This window comes from Eurosta solidaginis, chromosome 4 (genome assembly GCF_040869045.1).
Source record: "Eurosta solidaginis isolate ZX-2024a chromosome 4, ASM4086904v1, whole genome shotgun sequence".
In the NCBI taxonomy this organism is placed as follows: domain Eukaryota; kingdom Metazoa; phylum Arthropoda; class Insecta; order Diptera; family Tephritidae; genus Eurosta; species Eurosta solidaginis.
This window is the reverse complement of record NC_090322.1, coordinates 69034844-69049712: the sequence shown is the minus strand read 5'-3', so window position 1 is coordinate 69049712 and position 14869 is coordinate 69034844. Positions and strand designations below refer to the sequence as shown.

At 41.1% G+C, this 14869-nt stretch overlaps 2 long non-coding RNA genes across 2 annotated transcripts; both read right to left on the bottom strand.

The window, feature by feature from the left end:
• Window positions 1-255: 255 nt before the first annotated feature.
• On the bottom strand, window positions 256-6725 carry LOC137247984 (uncharacterized). Its single transcript, XR_010951976.1, has 4 exons — window positions 6254-6725; window positions 5985-6192; window positions 1338-1722; window positions 256-1278 (listed from the first exon to the last, which is right to left on the bottom strand). It is a non-coding gene; the product is annotated as an uncharacterized lncRNA (long non-coding RNA).
• Window positions 6726-8952: 2227 nt separating this feature from the next.
• Window positions 8953-14790, bottom strand: LOC137247983 (uncharacterized). Its single transcript, XR_010951975.1, has 4 exons — window positions 14021-14790; window positions 13752-13959; window positions 9113-9497; window positions 8953-9053 (listed from the first exon to the last, which is right to left on the bottom strand). It is a non-coding gene; the product is annotated as an uncharacterized lncRNA (long non-coding RNA).
• Between the last annotated feature and the right edge of the window lie 79 nt (window positions 14791-14869).

Genomic DNA, 14869 nt, shown 5'->3' with positions numbered 1-14869 from the left:
ATATAACCGCCATATAACGTGAATTTTACCTGCAGATTTACTTTACCTGGAGCAGCCATATGAATAAAATATGAACCAAAAAAATTTAATTTTCAATATTTTTTATTTTCAATATTATTATATATGTACATGAAATTGGAACTTATATTAATCCAGTTCATATAAAACAGAAGAACTTTAATAATAAGTAAACTCGCTTAATTGGTTTTTGTTTTCCAATTGAAATCTTTTCTAAGCGAGCAAAAAAATAATATTAAGTTTTAGGAAAAACTCCAATTATTTGAATAATCTACAACTTAAAGCTTAGTAGAAATTCAGATCAAGAATATTCAAAGGTGTCGTGGATCCGATTGCTGTCGTAATTGAAGAACTTAAAAATGTACGACTATTAATTGAGTCAGACTTATTATTGTTCTAAATCTAATCATTCAAGAAATAATTCTGCAACCCTTAGCAGGAGTATTGGTTGGTTTCAAATCTAATTCCGACAGCAATCGTATCACGACATCCCTTATTATATATGCACATGAAATTGTAACTTAAATTAATACAGTTCATATAAAGAAAAGTAAGTATTTTAATAATAAATAAACTCGCTTAATTGGTTTTCGTTTTCCAATTGAAATATTTTCCAAGCGAACAGAAAATAATTTTAAGCTTTAGAAAAAACTCCAATTATTTGAATAATCTACAACTTAAAGCTTAGTAGAAATTCAGATTAGGTTTACTCTTTTTTCAGATCAAGAATATTCAAAGGTGTCGTGGAATCCGATTGCTGTCGTAATTGATGAACTTAAAAATGTACGACTTGTAATTAAGTCAGACTTATTATTGTTTTAAATCTAATTATTCAAGCAATAATTCTACAACCCTTAGCAGGAGTATTGATTGGTTTCAAATCTAATTCCGACAGCAATCGTATCACATCCCTTATTATATATGTACGTGATATTGCAACTTAAATTAATACTGTCGATATAAAGAAAAGTAAATACTTTAATAATAAATAAACTCTCTTAATTGGTTTTTGTTTTCTAATTGAAATCTTTTCCTGTGCAAGCACATCGCTAACCTGTGTTGGCAAAAGATATGATTATACTGTGTTCGATAGATAGTCGGACGAGCCGCTACTCGGCGAAGTAGAGATAACCGTTGTGTCGGTGGCAGCTGTTCCAACAGCAGTTTCTAACTTTACACCATCCGTACATTGTGATGAATACTTCACTGCCTTTTCCAATTGCTTGGCGCCAGCAATTTTTGCTGTTTGTAAAGCTTTAGCTGTAATGCAAATATATAGATGGGTTAAAGTGGTTTTCGTATGATATTCAACAACTCACCCTATACCATCATCACAGCCTCCTCATCGATTTTGAATATGTGTACTATTTCAGTATTCAGACGCAGTTCGTTTGGTGCAATATTTTCGATTTGAAGAATATGTATACTATCCGTTAGGCAGACAATTAGGTTCAATCGATTCATTCATATACTGTGGGTATTTGAGCCGTAGACGCAATGGCAAATATTTTGATTCTTTTTGAAGTGTAACATTTGTAAACAGTTGGGTTTCTCTGCTGTCACCATCACCACTAGAGAGCTATTGAAGAAACGCTCGACCAAGATAATATGTGAGATTTACACGCATAGATTTCTTCCACCTTTTCACAGTTATGGATGGAGAAAATGCGAAAGCCATATTTACCATCCAATACCGAAATAGAACTGTAGAGGAAGAAACATTTTATAAAATTTAATAAAATCAAAAAATGATAGTTGTGCTAAAATGGGGTAACGTATTGTATGTTAAAGTATAGCGAAGTCTCAACGGCTTTGTCCTGGTGAAAATTGAGTTTGAATAGGTTTTATTCTTCATTCTTAGAAACATGTACGAAGGTACCTGGTAAGATATTAAAAATCCTCAACGCTTTTTTTGCTATAACTTATTGTCGCCTCGCGAAACCTGATATTTTCACCAACCAAATCATCGGTGACCTTATTTAAAACATGACCGCGCCAAATGTCGACCATATGGCATTACCCTACCGACTGTCTTACACCCTAAAATTTTGGGTGTGACTTTCGATCAGGATCTGCATCTTGGAGAGCATGCACTAGCAATTGTAACGAAAATCGTCGTAGGTGTGAGGGCTTAGCCGATCTCCATAGCGCCCGACTATGAGGAGGAGCTGTTTAGGACTGGCATCTACGCCGTTTCGCCTCATAGGAGGGCGGCGGGATGTCGGTGACCAAGAACTGCCAACCCCCTAATCCAGGGTGTTATGCGGACCGTGCCTGCTGGACGATTTGTAGCCAGGGGATAATTCGGCTGTATTCGAACGGAGCCTTCCCGATACTGGACCACCTCGGGAAGTATTGATGGCCTTACCACAGTAAGGGGCGCTGCTGTGGCTGACGGTTCTTTCCCCGTATATAATACTGGACCGCTGAGCCCGCCTTGTCGGGCTGGTGGTCGTACGACCAAGGTGAACGACTCATTACCTAATTTTCATAAGGACGATGATAAGAAGAGGACTGAGCCGCAAGCCAAGGACGACAAATACGCATTCAGCGATGCGTCGGACTCGGGGAGCGAGAGTAGTGCTAATTCAATGAACTCTGTGTTGGAGAAGCACACAAATGAAAAAGGAGTAGAAGAGTGGAGAAGGGTAAAGAGCTCTCTCGAAGTACCGTGCAGTACTAAGAATTGTACAACGCTTGGGAGCAGTGGTGGACCCAACAGAAGAGGAGATCGAGCGCTTGGCATGGGCTCATGAGGCGGTAGAAGTAGGTCGAAGGCAGTTCAAAAGGTTTTCTGCGAGAAACCCTAGGTTCTGCAATCGGTATGAGGAATGGCAGAATGAAAAGGCAACGTTCGGCGGAAGGCGACAAGCCTGCTTTCAAGAGGCAGAAAGGGCCCAGTCCCAGAGCCGCGACGCAGGGCAGTCCCATAGACAAGACAAGTAGGCCCAAAGCTGTAAGACAGATGGGCCCCAATAGCGAGGTAGCAACTACCTCGAAGGCTGCGAGTCAGAGGGAAGTTCCAACTATGGAAGTAGGAGATAAGCCAAAGGGAGATAAGAATCCGACTTTCTCGGAGGTGCTAGAGGGAGCTAAGACTCCGGCTTTCTCGGAGGTGCCAAAGGGAAATAACACTAAGACGCCGGCTTTTCCCGAGAAGATGAGTGATGTGACAAAGCAGTCACTGACTGTGGCGCTGGTTGATCGTAGCAGTCCTTTCGAACAGATGACTATTGAAAGGTGGAGATCTGTAGAAAAGGAGCTTATTAGCTTAATGCTTAAGATGATGCGGGAATAACCAAGTAAGCTCCTTCCAACCTTTGATTCGGGGGATGGTATAATGGTATGAAGATGATAGCGTGCGACAACATCGCGAGCTTGCGGTGGCTGGAGGAAGTGGTTCCAAACCTCTAAAGGCAGGGCACGAACGCGCGTTTTGAGATGGTGGATAAAGCGCAAATCCCCAAGGTACCAAAAGTTAAGGTATGGATACCATGCGTGATGAAGTCGGAGGATACACTGCGATTTTTGCAGAATCAGAATCCGAACATACCGACACAGGATTGGAAGGTACTTACTGTATCTCGGCCTACGGAGGAAGGTCAGTTATACATCTTCCAAATAAACAAGCAGGCGGAGGATATATTGTACGCGCAGCTTGCAAAAATGTCCTAAGGTACAGGCAAAATTTATATGCGACTCAGGAAAAGAAGTCGCGGGTATTAAAGTCCTAACACGCTGGACGTGGGCAAAGACGAAAAGGACCTCAAAAGCCTAAGGGAAAAAAGACAGGTGGAGGTAGCCCATGTCACCCCGAATGTGTTAGAAGGGGACCAACAGCCAGATGGTGCTGTGAGTCGCACAGAGGAACACCCGGCACAACAGGTACAAGAGGCTGAAGGGGGCTTCGAACACTCTAAACCAAAAGGGCTAGGTGAGGACGACGACGTCACGATGAAGGTGGTGGAGGGGGACAAGCAGCCCATTGGTGCTGCGAGTCCTACAGATAAACCTCCAACACAGTAAAGTGGCGTCGAGCGAACTCCTCCTCCTAACGCGCTGATCCAGGAGCCGTGGCTTCCATCGGGAGGAAAGGTTTCTGGAATTAGCGCGCGCGGATTTGGCGTTTACTATGCGCAAACGGAAGGACGGGTGCGAGCTGTAGTAATGGTAAGGAAACAGCTGCATTCATATATGCTGCCTAATTACACTACTGAGGATCTCGTAGTGGTGGTGAAATCGCCGGGCTCAGATGGTACATGTCCGGCCATGCTACAAGTTTCAAGTAGGGCGGTCGTGGGATGGCTTAAAATAATATTCGATGGGTGCATAAACTGAATCATGTACCGCACTCTTGGAGAACTGCTCGTGTAGCTTTCCTACCAAAGGCGGGGAAGATCGGTCACGTGTATCCCAAAGATTATAGACCCAATAGCTTAACATCATTTCTGCTCAAAACCTTTGAGAGGCTGATAGATGTGTACATAAAGTCCAACGTGGATGAAAAGCTGCTCTCCACAACACAACAGGCGTACACCAAAGGCAAGTCAGTAGACACCGCATTGCATAGGGTGGTAATAAGCATAGAAAAAGCCCTGGAATATAAGGAATATGCTCTACAAGTCTTCTTAAGCATTGCCGGGGCTTTCTAAATGGGCGATTATTGATGGTCTTAATTACGTTAAAGTACATCCAGCCTTACCCAGATGGATCGACTGCATGTTAAACTGCACTAAGATTACATCGCAATGGGGATTGTACGCGGCCACGAAATTAGTGGACAGGGGCACTCCGCAGGGAGGGGTGCTATCACCTCTGCTGTGGACGCTGGTCATTATCCAACTGCTTAGGGGATTCTACGAGGGACCAGAAAAACTTACGGTTTACGCAGATGACGTTGCATATGGTCTTGTTTACAAAGAGGTACAAGGTCCCTAATTGGACCAGGCATAAGTTAGGAGGGGCGACTCTACGGGAGAAACCTTGCACAAAATATCTAGGAATGATCCTAGACAGTAAGCTGTCATGGCAGCTCAACGTGGAGGATAGGGTGAGGAAGGCTTCAACGGCACTTTATGCATGTAAAAGAATGCAAAAGAACCGGCATATACGATCAGAAAGAACTTCCCCCAGCGGGTTAGGGGGGGTCAGAATATACCCGCGGTAGGTATGCCTGTCGTAAGAGGCGACTAAAATACCATATTCAAGGGGCTGTGTAGCGCAACCCTGCAGGTTGCCAGCGCAACATATAGCTTCTCCAAACCCAATTGTCAACCTCACCTATCCGCGGCGAATCCTGTTTCACTAACAGACGAGGCTCTGGCGACCCTAAGCTCCTTATGAAACTTGGGGTTGGGGAGGGAGGGGATGGCCTGAAGGTTTAATGTGGCCACATAAATCGTTCCCGAGATGGTCGGGCCAGCACCTTAATGGTGCTGTGGTTCCGGAGCGTACCGGATCTGTATCCGGCAAAGGACCATCACATCGATAACTTTCCCCAAAGCCTTCGGGGAGCAACCTTATCGCTACAACAACAACAACAACAACATCAGAAGGAACTCGATGACGATGCCTCAAAACTAACAACCAAAAGCAATAATTATCATTTCACTGACACAAATTTTATAGTTTTTTTTCGGGATTTGGACACAATGTTGTTGTTGTTTTTGTAGCGATAAGGTTGCTCCCCGAAGGCTTTGGGGAGTGTTATCGATGTGATGGTCCTTTAGCCGGATACAGATCCGGTACGCTCCGGTAACACAGCACCATTAAAGTGCCAGCCCAACCATCTCGGCAACGATTTATGTGGCCACATTAAACCTTCAGGCCATCCCTCCCTATAGCATCATGTAACGAAGCTCAGTTTCTTCCAAAAATTGTTCAACACTGCCACGTAAAATCAATGTACTTGTTCTAATGCAACCTTTAAATAATTATAAACTATAAAAATGAAATTAATGCCAAACCTTGGAAAATGTTGAAACATTCACCACCAACAAAATACAAAAACTTTTCATCCTCCTCCCGTGACAATTCTGTTTTCTTTATGCTAGGATCAAGCCATTCGTACCAGCGTGCCTTACATTACTTGGCAGATTTGCGGTGCAGCAGTGATGCAATACGTGACCACTGGTTTTTGCCATATTTCATTACAGCTGCTTTGAGGATTTCATCCTGAAAGTTATCAATTTAGTTAATAAACGGCCAAGAGTAACCAGTCGCGTCAAATGCTTACCTCAGTGTTTCTCCACACACCACCTTTTATCATAATTCGCGGCATGGTGCTATATAATTGTGAATTCTTTCGATGAGAACAAAAATCAAATCAAAAATTTTTGTCGAAATAAACAGCAAAAATCATTGTATATTAAAGACTTTGGGAAAATTTTAGAATAGCACCCCCCGAGTTCGGGGTAAAACTTGGTATCAAATGAAAGAGGGAGTTCTCCCGATCACAAATATATATATTTTAAAGTGCGCAAACTTATAATTTAAAAGTTATTTGTTGTTAAAGTTTGCAAATTTAGCAAATTTCTATAGCACTTTAAATTACAATTTACACATCTTTCAAAACCTTAATCCACATACATTTCTATATAAATTGGCAACGATAAACTTAAATTGCATTTTTGTATATTTCACATTTCATTTTTGCATTGTTTTCACTTATTATAAATGTTTTTATTAAATCAATCGCGCTTTTGTAGCAACATGCACATATATATACATATACATATATTTATTGATGACATTACAAAGCTGTGCTGCCACATACATATACGTATACACATATAAAATTTGTATAGAAATTTGCAAACTTTAACACCAAATAACTTTTAAATTATAAGTTTGCGCACTTTAAAATATATATATGTATATATGTGATCTGGAGAACTCCCTCGTAATTTTAAATCTTTCCGGAGATATTCCATTTAAAACTCTCAAAATTGAAAAATTTTTCGACCACCAAATGTTTTGTTGTCTCTGCTGAATTAGAAATTGCGGATTTTTTTGCACGCAAAAATGACGTATTTTGCTATCCCTATAAAAATAATAGGTGCGAGAGAGCACGGTACATTGTGGGAAAGCTAAATTTGTCAACATGCTATTTCATTTGGAGAATTTTTCATTCCAAATCGTCACCCCTGTCAAAAATTCGTGTGTCTGTGTGCGTTTTTGGTCACACGATTTTTGCAGGGTATAGGATGCGAGCATAGTACTGTGCTGCTCACACACGTCACAATGCTCGTCAAATGGCGGTCATTTTTCCGTCATTTCACTCTACATTTTCGAGTCATTTGACAATCAATTTTACTGCGGTTTTACCATTTATATAACCGCCATATAACGTGAATTTTACCTGCAGATTTACTTTACCTGAAGCAGCCATATGAATAAAATATGAACCAAAAAAATTGAATTTTCAATATTTATTATTTTCAATATTATTATATATGTACATGAAATTGGAACTTATATTAATACAGTTCATATAAAAGAGAAGAACTTTAATAATAAATAAACTCGCTTAATTGGTTTTTGTTTTCCAATTGAAATCTCTTCTAAGCGTGCAAAAAAAATAATATTAATCTTTGGAAAAAACTCCAATTATTTGAATAATCTACAACTTAAAGCTTAGTAGAAATTCAGATCAAGAATATTCAAAGGTGTCGTGGAATCCGATTGCTGTCGTAATTGAAGAACTTAAAAATGTACGACTATTAATTGAGTCAGACTAATTATTGTTCTAAATCTAATCAATCAAGCAATAATTCTGCAACCCTTAGCAGGAGTATTGATTGGTTTCAAATTTAATTCCGACAGCAATCGTATCACGGCATCCCTTATTATATATGCACATGAAATTGTAACTTAAATTAATACAGTTCATATAAAGAAAAGTAAGTATTTTAATAATAAATAAACTCGCTTAATTGGTTTTCGTTTTCCAATTGAAATCTTTTCCAAGCCAACAGAAAATAATTTTAAGCTTTGGAAAAACTCAAATTATTTAAATCTACAACTTAAAGCTAATTAGAAATTCAGATTAGATTTACTCTTTTTTTTTTTTCAGATCAAGAATATTCAAAAGTGTCGTGGAATCCCATTGCTGTCGTAATTGATGAACTTAAAAATGTACGACTAGTAATTGAGTCAGACTTATTATTGTTCTAAATCTAATCATTCAAGCAATAATTCTGCAACCCATAGCAGCAGTATTGATTGGTTTCAAATCTAATTCCAACAGCAATCGTATCACGACATCCCTTATTATATATGCACATGAAATTGTAACTTAAATTAATACAGTTCATATAAAGAAAAGTAAGTATTTTAATAATAAATAAACTCGCTTAATTGGTTTTCGTTTTCCAATTGAAATCTTTTCTAAGCGAGCAGAAAATAATTTTAAGCTTTAGAAAAAACTCCAATTATTTGAATAATCTACAACTTAAAGCTTAGTAGAAATTCAGATTAGGTTTACTCTTTTTTCAGATCAAGAATATTCAAAGGTGTCGTGGAATCCGATTGCTGTCGTAATTGATGAACTTAAAAATGTACGACTTGTAATTAAGTCAGACTTATTATTGTTCTAAATCTAATTATTCAAGCAATAATTCTACAACCCTTAGCAGGAGTATTGATTGGTTTCAAATCTAATTCCGACAGCAATCGTATCACATCCCTTATTATATATGTACGTGATATTGCAACTTAAATTAATACTGTCGATATAAAGAAAAGTAAATACTTTAATAATAAATAAACTCTCTTAATTGGTTTTTGTTTTCCAATTGAAATCTTTTCCTGTGCAAGCACATCGCTAACCTGTGTTGGCAAAAGATATGATTATACTGTGTTCGATAGATAGTCGGACGAGCCGCTACTCGGCGAAGTAGAGATAACCGTTGTGTCGGTGGCAGCTGTTCCAACAGCAGTTTCTAACTTTACACCATCCGTACATTGTGATGAATACTTCACTGCCTTTTCCAATTGCTTGGCGCCAGCAATTTTTGCTGTTTGTAAAGCTTTAGCTGTAATGCAAATATATAGATGGGTTAAAGTGGTTTTCGTATGATATTCAACAACTCACCCTATACCATCATCACAGCCTCCTCATCGATTTTGAATATGTGTACTATTTCAGTATTCAGACGCAGTTCGTTTGGTGCAATATTTTCGATTTGAAGAATATGTATACTATCCGTTAGGCAGACAATTAGGTTCAATCGATTCATTCATATACTGTGGGTATTTGAGCCGTAGACGCAATGGCAAATATTTTGATTCTTTTTGAAGTGTAACATTTGTAAACAGTTGGGTTTCTCTGCTGTCACCATCACCACTAGAGAGCTATTGAAGAAACGCTCGACCAAGATAATATGTGAGATTTACACGCATAGATTTCTTCCACCTTTTCGGAGTTATGGATGGAGAAAATGCGAAAGCCATATTTACCATCCAATACCGAAATAGAACTGTAGAGGAAGAAACATTTTATAAAATTTAATAAAATCAAAAAATGATAGTTGTGCTAAAATGGGGTAACGTATTGTATGTTAAAGTATAGCGAAGTCTCAGCGGCTTTGTCCTGGTGAAAATTGAGTTTGAATAGGTTTTATTCTTCATTCTTAGAAACATGTACGAAGGTACCTGGTAAGATATTAAAAATCCTCAACGCTTTTTTTGCTATAACTTATTGTCGCCTCGCGAAACCTGATATTTTCACCAACCAAATCATCGGTGACCTTATTTAAAACATGACCGCGCCAAATGTCGACCATATGGCATTACCCTACCGACTGTCTTACACCCTAAAATTTTGGGTGTGACTTTCGATCAGGATCTGCATCTTGGAGAGCATGCACTAGCAATTGTAACGAAAATCGTCGTAGGTGTGAGGGCTTAGCCGATCTCCATAGCGCCCGACTATGAGGAGGAGCTGTTTAGGACTGGCATCTACGCCGTTTCGCCTCATAGGAGGGCGGCGGGATGTCGGTGACCAAGAACTGCCAACCCCCTAATCCAGGGTGTTATGCGGACCGTGCCTGCTGGACGATTTGTAGCCAGGGGATAATTCGGCTGTATTCGAACGGAGCCTTCCCGATACTGGACCACCTCGGGAAGTATTGATGGCCTTACCACAGTAAGGGGCGCTGCTGTGGCTGACGGTTCTTTCCCCGTATATAATACTGGACCGCTGAGCCCGCCTTGTCGGGCTGGTGGTCGTGCGACCAAGGTGAACGACTCATTACCTAATTTTCATAAGGACGATGATAAGAAGAGGACTGAGCCGCAAGCCAACGACGACAAATACGCATTCAGCGATGCGTCGGACTCGGGGAGCGAGAGTAGTGCTAATTCAATGAACTCTGTGTTGGAGAAGCACACAAATGAAAAAGGAGTAGAAGAGTGGAGAAGGGTAAAGAGCTCTCTCGAAGTACCGTGCAGTACTAAGAATTGTACAACGCTTGGGAGCAGTGGTGGACCCAACAGAAGAGGAGATCGAGCGCTTGGCATGGGCTCATGAGGCGGTAGAAGTAGGTCGAAGGCAGTTCAAAAGGTTTTCTGCGACAAACCCTAGGTTCTGCAATCGGTATGAGGAATGGCAGAATGAAAAGGCAACGTTCGGCGGAAGGCGACAAGCCTGCTTTCAAGAGGCAGAAAGGGCCCAGTCCCAGAGCCGCGACGCAGGGCAGTCCCATAGACAAGACAAGTAGGCCCAAAGCTGTAAGACAGATGGGCCCCAATAGCGAGGTAGCAACTACCTCGAAGGCTGCGAGTCAGAGGGAAGTTCCAACTATGGAAGTAGGAGATAAGCCAAAGGGAGATAAGAATCCGACTTTCTCGGAGGTGCTAGAGGGAGCTAAGACTCCGGCTTTCTCGGAGGTGCCAAAGGGAAATAACACTAAGACGCCGGCTTTTCCCGAGAAGATGAGTGATGTGACAAAGCAGTCACTGACTGTGGCGCTGGTTGATCGTAGCAGTCCTTTCGAACAGATGACTATTGAAAGGTGGAGATCTGTAGAAAAGAAGCTTATTAGCTTAATGCTTAAGATGATGCGGGAATAACCAAGTAAGCTCCTTCCAACCTTTGATTCGGGGGATGGTATAATGGTATGAAGATGATAGCGTGCGACAACATCGCGAGCTTGCGGTGGCTGGAGGAAGTGGTTCCAAACCTCTAAAGGCAGGGCACGAACGCGCGTTTTGAGATGGTGGATAAAGCGCAAATCCCCAAGGTACCAAAAGTTAAGGTATGGATACCATGCGTGATGAAGTCGGAGGATACACTGCGATTTTTGCAGAATCAGAATCCGAACATACCGACACAGGATTGGAAGGTACTTACTGTATATCGGCCTACGGAGGAAGGTCAGTTATACATCTTCCAAATAAACAAGCAGGCGGAGGATATATTGTACGCGCAGCTTGCAAAAATGTCCTTAGGTACAGGCAAAATTTATATGCGACTCAGGAAAAGAAGTCGCGGGTATTAAAGTCCTAACACGCTGGACGTGGGCAAAGTCGAAAAGGACCTCAAAAGCCTAAGGGAAAAAAGACAGGTGGAGTTAGCCCACGTCACCCCGAATGTGTTAGAAGGGGACCAACAGCCAGATGGTGCTGTGAGTCGCACAGAGGAACACCCGGCACAACAGGTACAAGAGGCTGAAGGGGGCTTCGAACACTCTAAACCAAAAGGGCTAGGTGAGGACGACGACGTCACGATGAAGGTGGTGGAGGGGGACAAGCAGCCCATTGGTGCTGCGAGTCCTACAGATAAACCTCCAACACAGTAAAGTGGCGTCGAGCGAACTCCTCCTCCTAACGCGCTGATCCAGGAGCTGTGGCTTCCATCGGGAGGAAAGGTTTCTGGACTTAGCGCGCGCGGATTTGGCGTTTACTATGCGCAAACGGAAGGACGGGTGCGAGCTGTAGTAATGGTAAGGAAACAGCTGCATTCATATATGCTGCCTAATTACACTACTGAGGATCTCGTAGTGGTGGTGAAATCCCCGGGCTCAGATGGTACATGTCCGGCCATGCTACAAGTTTCAAGTAGGGCGGTCGTGGGATGGCTTAAAATAATATTCGATGGGTGCATAAACTGAATCATGTACCGCACTCTTGGAGAACTGCTCGTGTAGCTTTCCTACCAAAGGCGGGGAAGATCGGTCACGTGTATCCCAAAGATTATAGACCCAATAGCTTAACATCATTTCTGCTCAAAACCTTTGAGAGGCTGATAGATGTGTACATAAAGTCCAACGTGGATGAAAAGCTGCTCTCCACAACACAACAGGCGTACACCAAAAGCAAGTCAGTAGACACCGCATTGCATAGGGTGGTAATAAGCATAGAAAAAGCCCTGGAATATAAGGAGTATGCTCTACAAGTCTTCTTAAGGGGCTTTCTAAAGGGGCGATTATTGATGGTCTTAATTACGTTAAAGTACATCCAGCCTTACCCAGATGGATCGACTGCATGTTAAACTGCAGTAAGATTACATCGCAATGGGGATTGTACGCGGCCACGAAATTAGTGGACAGGGGCACTCCGCAGGGAGGGGTGCTATCACCTCTGCTGTGGACGCTGGCCATTATCCAACTGCTTAGGGGATTCTACGAGGGACCAGAAAAACTTACGGTTTACGCAGATGACGTTGCATATGGTCTTGTTTACAAAGAGGTACAAGGTCCCTAATTGGACCAGGCCTAAGTTAGGAGGGGCGACTCTACGGGAGAAACCTTGCACAAAATATCTAGGAATGATCCTAGACAGTAAGCTGTCATGGCAGCTCAACGTGGAGGATAGGGTGAGGAAGGCTTCAACGGCACTTTATGCATGTAAAAGAATGCAAAAGAACCGGCATATACGATCAGAAAGAACTTCCCCCAGCGGGTTAGGGGGGGTCAGAATATACCCGCGGTAGGTATGCCTGTCGTAAGAGGCGACTAAAATACCAGATTCAAGGGGCTGTGTAGCGCAACCCTGCAGGTTGCCAGCGCAACATATAGCTTCTCCAAACCCAATTGTCAACCTCACCTATCCGCGGCGAATCCTGTTTCACTAACAGACGAGGCTCTGGCGACCCTAAGCTCCTTATGGAACTTGGGGTTGGGGAGGGAGGGGATGGCCTGAAGGTTTAATGTGGCCACATAAATCGTTCCCGAGATGGTCGGGCCAGCACCTTAATGGTGCTGTGGTACCGGAGCGTACCGGATCTGTATCCGGCAAAGGACCATCACATCGATAACTTTCCCCAAAGCCTTCGGGGAGCAACCTTATCGCTACAACAACAACAACAACAACATTAGAAGGAACTCGATGACGATGCCTCAAAACTAACAACCAAAAGCAATAATTATCATTTCACTGACACAAATTTTATAGTTTTTTTTCGGGATTTGGACACAATGTTGTTGTTGTTTTTGTAGCGATAAGGTTGCTCCCCGAAGGCTTTGGGGAGTGTTATCGATGTGATGGTCCTTTAGCCGGATACAGATCCGGTACGCTCCGGTAACACAGCACCATTAAAGTGCCAGCCCAACCATCTCGGCAACGATTTATGTGGCCACATTAAACCTTCAGGCCATCCCTCCCTATAGCATCATGTAACGAAGCTCAGTTTCTTCCAAAAATTGTTCAACACTGCCACGTAAAATCAATGTACTTGTTCTAATGCAACCTTTAAATAATTATAAACTATAAAAATGAAATTAATGCCAAACCTTGGAAAATGTTGAAACATTCACCACCAACAAAATACAAAAACTTTTCATCCTCCTCCCGTGACAATTCTGTTTTCTTTATGCTAGGATCAAGCCATTCGTACCAGCGTGCCTTACATTACTTGGCAGATTTGCGGGGCAGCAGTGATGCAATACGTGACCACTGGTTTTTGCCATATTTCATTACAGCTGCTTTGAGGATTTCATCCTGAAAGTTAGCAATTTAGTTAATAAACGGCCAAGAGTAACCAGTCGCGTCAAATGCTTACCTCAGTGTTTCTCCACACACCACCTTTTATCATAATTCGCGGCATGGTGCTATATAATTGTGAATTCTTTCGATGAGAACGAAAATCAAAGCAAAAATTTTTGTCGAAATAAACAGCAAAAATCATTGTATATTAAAGACTTTGGGAAAATTTTAGAATAGCACCCCCCGAGTTCGGGGTAAAACTTGGTATCAAATGAAAGAGGGAGTTCTCCCGATCACAAATATATATATTTTAAAGTGCGCAAACTTATAATTTAAAAGTTATTTGTTGTTAAAGTTTGCAAATTTAGCAAATTTCTATAGCACTTTAAATTACAATTTACACATCTTTCAAAACCTTAATCCACATACATTTCTATATAAATTGGCAACGATAAACTTAAATTGCATTTTTGTATATTTCACATTTCATTTTTGCATTGTTTTCACTTATTATAAATGTTTTTATTAAATCAATCGCGCTTTTGTAGCAACATGCACATATATATATATATATATATACATATACATATATTTATTGATGACATTACAAAGCTGTGCTGCCACATACATATACGTATACACATATAAAATTTGTATAGAAATTTGCAAACTTTAACACCAAATAACTTTTAAATTATAAGTTTGCGCACTTTAAAATATATATATGTATATATGTGATCTGGAGAACTCCCTCTTAATTTTAAATCTTTCCGGAGATATTCCATTTAAAACTCTCAAAATTGAAAAATTTTTCGACCACCAAATGTTTTGTTGTCTCTGCTGAATTAGAAATTGCGGATTTTTTTGCACGCAAAAATGACGTATTTTGCTATCCCTATAAAAATAATAGGTGCGAGAGAGCACG